The sequence below is a fragment of the Sceloporus undulatus genome, chromosome 2, assembly GCF_019175285.1.
Source record: "Sceloporus undulatus isolate JIND9_A2432 ecotype Alabama chromosome 2, SceUnd_v1.1, whole genome shotgun sequence".
In the NCBI taxonomy this organism is placed as follows: domain Eukaryota; kingdom Metazoa; phylum Chordata; class Lepidosauria; order Squamata; family Phrynosomatidae; genus Sceloporus; species Sceloporus undulatus.
In genome coordinates this window covers 161,814,406-161,819,652 of record NC_056523.1, presented here as the reverse complement: position 1 = coordinate 161,819,652, position 5,247 = coordinate 161,814,406, and positions in this window count along the sequence as shown.

Here is a 5,247-nt window from a genome sequence, read left to right as displayed (position 1 = left end):
TCCCAGAGGAACCTGAAGAGTGCGGGAAGGATTGTATGGGAGGAGGCGTTCCACTCAGGAAGCTGGACACAAGCCATCGGCTTTAATAGTACTGAGCAACATCTTATACCACACCTTATATATAAACGCTGGTCCTTTGCACCGAGGCGGTGCAAAGACATTAGCTACCAATAATATGTGGTAGCCTTCTTGTGTGGTGTTTCACATCTGTTGGCCTTCCGAAGGCCAGCCCGAGTGCCCCTCTCATACAAGGGGCACTCTCCTCTTCCTGCAAAGCAACAACAAACAGTACTGGTAAATATGGGGGGTGTTCTCTCACATTGTGATTTACACGGTGTAAATACAACCGTATCGTTAAAACCGTGCAAAATACAACGGGTAGTACCCGCGTTCCAAATCACTTTTTATTTTCCTCGTTCTCATTTACCAACTGATTCGCTTTAAGTGATTCACTTCGTTCTATTCAAATAAAACATGGAGTTTTATCGCATCGCGTTCCGAGAACGTTTTTGGAACCCGATTGGAACGAAAACTTTCAACTTTACCGCACGTTTATTGTCCCCATACGGGTTCCCATCGGTTCTAACAGACCCCCCAAAGTGTTCATAGGTGTTCCTCGGAGGGACGGATAAAAAGTGATCCAAGCTTGTGGAAACGGTTTTATAAAACGGTCAAGAAAGGTCCAGAGCGGTAATTTAATCCGTTTTTACTCTGTTCCCATGTTCTTTCCTGCCTTGTGTTGAGGGCTGAAAGGACTTCCCCTCCCTGCTTCCTGTTGCCCAAGCTCTAGCCGGCCTTGCTGGGGATACTACTCGTCGCAGAGTCATACAAACCTGGCTGGAGCTTGAAGAGAGGCTGTCTCGCAGCTCTACCGGGCACTGGGCGGGGGTTCCTCGACGGCAAGAGTCCTCCAAACCTGGCTGGAGCGTGAGAGAGCTGGCGCCCAACTCTAGCCTGTGCACTGCTGGGGCCTCCTCGACTGAAGAAGTCCTCCAAAGGCGAGGGTTGCCATAAGTCAAGAGCTCCAAACCGGGAACGAAATGTAGGACAAATAAAAAAAAGGGAAAAACGTTTCCAAATTAGACACAGTTGTATAAAAATGGAGGACGCACAAAAAGTGAGGATTTTTAAACAAAATGTTAATATAACTGCTGTTTTTTAAAAGCATGATCAAAGGGAGGACATTTTGGCCATTATGCGAGACGAGGGCAGAAAGGGAATTTGCCCTCAGGTTCAACGGTACTTCTCAGAATTGTGGTACTTGGGCAAAGGGACTGTGGGTTTTTGCTTCACTGCAACAGGAGTTGTGTAAAATCACACAAGTTTTACATTGGCGCGTGCGCCGCAGAGGCTTCTTGATATCAATATCCACCATCAAAGCTCATCACAACTAGAATGTGGCCCAAGAAAGGCAGACTTGTTAGCATTCAAACGCCATAAATACACGAAAATGCACTGCAAAGATATTTAATAATAAAAAATAATGGGGAAAAAAGACAAACAAAGGCCGGGGTGTATATAATTTGAGAGATAAAAATTAGGTAACTAAAATACAAACAGCAATAATAAAAAGAATGAAATAAAATCAAACAAGCAAAATAAAATTAATGAAATAAAATAAAACAAGCAATAATAAAATTAATAAACGACACATAGCAATAAAGAAAAATTAATGAAATTAAATAAACAAGCCAATAATAAAATAAGAAATAAAAAAGCAATAATACAAATTAATAAATAAAATAAAACAAGTATTTTAGTTGTTAAAAAAAATAATTTAAAAAACCAAAAACAAGGCAGACCTAATGGCCACTGACTCAGCGTTCCTCCAACCCCTTCCTCCGGCGGCCCAATTTGTTGCCTTGCCTTCAGGCACCCTTCTCTGGGCGTCCGTCCTCCTCCCTCCCCTCTCCTCACCCCTCCTCCTCCTCCTCCGCCTCCTCCAAATCCTCCTCCTCCTCCTCTCCCCAATTCTTTCTGCCCGGCGCCTTCAAGGCAACCCTTCCTCCAGCGCCTTCCGCCTCCTCCTCTCCTCCTCCTCCTCCATCAACAGAAAGAAGGGAAGCAGGCAGGCCGCGCTCGCTGCCAACTGGCCCCTGCTGAGGCCTGGCGGGCACCGCCGAGGAGCCAATCCTCTTTGGCCACTGGCCATGGCTGGCTGCCAAAGCAAGGGTCTAGCTCCCGGGTGTTGGAGCCCTGTGCGCGCGCAGCTCCGTGTGATAGCAAGCCCTTACGCGGTGGCGGCAGCACTTCTGGTCTGCCTCCGTGGAGGAGGAGGAAGGCGGAGCCGGAGGAGGAGGTGGGTTGGCGCGGCCCCGGCCCACACGAAGAGGAGGAGAGGAGGTGGGGTTTGGAGCAGCAAGACAGCACATTAGCGGCCGCGGCTATGGCGCAGGAAGCAGACCGACCGGGAACAGGCGGGGGGGGCCCCGTAAAACCGCACCGTGACCGTGACGGCCCCCCCAAAAGTGTGAATTGTCAATGGGGCCGCCGGGTTATGGCATCCCTATCCAAGGCCCTGGCTGGAGCTTGAGAGAGCGTCCTCCCAAGCTCTAAAGCCCTGGCCCTTCTGGGGCACTCGACTGCAGAGTCCGCCAAAGCTGGCTGGACCTTGAGATAGGCCTGTCTCCCAAGCTCTACCTTGCCCCTGGCTGGGTTCCCCTCCCTCGACTGCAGAGTCGCCAAAGCCGGGGGCGGAGCTTGAGAGAGCGTTCTCCCCAGCTCTCCAGCCTGGCTCTGGATGGGGCGCCGCGAACTGCAGGTCAGCCAAAGCCTGGCAGGGCTTGAGAGAGGCGGTCTCCCCAGCTCCTAGCCCTGGCCCTGGACAGGTTTTAAAAATGTAGGCCTTCGTTTTAAAAATTTCCTGTCCAGAATTTTTTTTTTAAAGTGCTACATTTGTAAAACTTGTCCTACATTTCCCCAGTTTTGAGTCACAGGGAGCAACGCCCGAGGTTTCGTGTATATGTATAACATTTATAATATATAAGGTGTGTGTGGTGTGTGTGTGTGTGTGTCCTAAAATTATAACATCCAATATATATACAATATACTATTTTAAATAGGTTAATATGAAAATATATATGAAGTTATATATAATATATAATATATTACACACAATATATACAAATATATTGCATAATATAATATTATATAAGATATATATATACTATATATATATATCTTGTATATTAGATTTGGCGGACTAATATGTGTGGTAGTACATTGGTGTGTGTGTGGGTTCTATATTATCTTGTATATAAAAAGATTAGGTTGTGGTTTGGCATCAAATATCTCCTTGTAAAAGCCTTTTGTTCTGTGTATGGGTGGGACTCATGACCAAGAATAGACTGGTTACAAATACGCATGTGGCAAATATTGAAACTTCTCCAGTACTTATCACGGCTTTCCTATAAGGACAAAAGTGCGTAAATTGTGTTTCCCGTTACTTTTTCTCGGACGCGTTAATTCTTTTCGAATGCGATAATATCCCGTTCCCATAACGTACAATCTTGAAGACGTTATTTTGGGAACAGAATAGAAACGTTTCATGGCACTGATGCGATAACTTCAGTGTATATTAACCGGTTTTAGCCGTATTTCGTTCCCACTCACCAATTCTGGGGCTGTCAATCAACGAAACGTCATCATAACGTCACGTTTTTAAATTTTTTGCGGTTTTTTTTTATAAAAGAAGCATGAGGAGGCACGTAAGCTAAAGTGGCCATTGATCCTGTAATTAATTCTTGGGTAAGGATGGGTTAGATGAGAGATAAACTGCTCCCCAAAAGCAATTCTTTGCTAGGCTGCTGCCTTGGAAGAAAGCCCCCAGAAGGCTGGGGGAGGCTGTCAGGCAAAGCAATTTGTGGGAAAGCTCATGTCCAGAGGAACCTATGGGTGGGTTTTGCAAGGACAATCCCCGCTTCATGGCTCTACAGAACAGCCAGGGAGTCCTCCAGAGAGTCCCAGGATAGATCAATGGGAGGTAGCTGCAGCAAAAGCGAATTTCGGGAAGCTCCGTTCCAGAGTGAACTATGTGATGGTGTTTTGGCAGGACATATCCCGTCCTTCATGGCTCTAATGACAGCCCAGGAGGGAGCAACTCTTCTCTTCAAAATATTCTCTTTCCAGGGGTTGGAAAATGGATCAAGGAGGAGAAGGCAATTTCCGTTTGGGAAAGAAAGATGATGGAAAGGCCTCATTTCCCCTGAGATGGTGCTGTGGCATCATCCAGTCCTCTCCTCCGTTACAAGGTGTGTTTCAATGGCTCTCTTCCTCACGCCGGAGGGAAGCTTAAGGAAGTCCTTTGAGAGATGAATAACACACACACACACACACACTATCCAGGTGGTTTCCTATGTCTCTCCCCAGAATTGGGAAGAGATGGAAAGGTTCTATTTCCTCCTCCCAGTATTGCTGTCATTACACCTCGTCATGTCCGTTACAAATGGTGTTTATCAATGGCTCTCCTCACACCGGTTGGGAAGCTTTGTAAGAGTCCTGTTGAGAAGATGAATACACACACACACACACCAACAGCACACACTACGTCCAGGGTTTCCTTTGTCTCCCCAGATTCCCTTTGTTAAAGAGGAAGAAGGCTCTATTTTTCCCCCTAGATTTCTGTGCATCCGCCTCTCCTTCCTACTAAAATGGTGTTTCAATGGCGTATCCTCACACTTGGGGAACCTTTAAGAGTCCTTTTGACCAGATGCAGAGGCCGTGAGCGTCTGCCATGACTTCAGGCGCTTAAAGTGCTTAAGAGATTAAGCTCTGTAAACCATTAAAAATAAAATAATAAATAAATAAATCCTTAATCTTTTAATTGAAAGACCGCCGCGGACAAAGGGTGTTGGGGGAGCAAAGATGGAAACGGCCCTAGTGCGGATGAGGAACAATAAAGGGCTACTCCCCCGATGCAGCCCATCGCGCTCTGCTCCTCCCATCCAGCTAACCGATTTTCAGAGGCTGATTGTTCCTATTTAAATAATAACTCCGATTCCTATCCCGAAGTCAAGGAAAATAGTACGTTCGACCCTTCTTCTAGTTTTTAAACCCGCTTTATAAGCCCCCTAACACTGATAAAAAAAACCCAAAAAAAAAAAAAATTTAAAAGTTCAAAAAACCCGATTTCTGATTCGGGTCATAGGATCAGAGTGGAAACGATTGCGGGTTACTCGTAGAACTGTTTTCTAGAGTTAATTCGTGGTTCAAATAGGAACGCGATACCTTGAATTCGAATTTGTAACC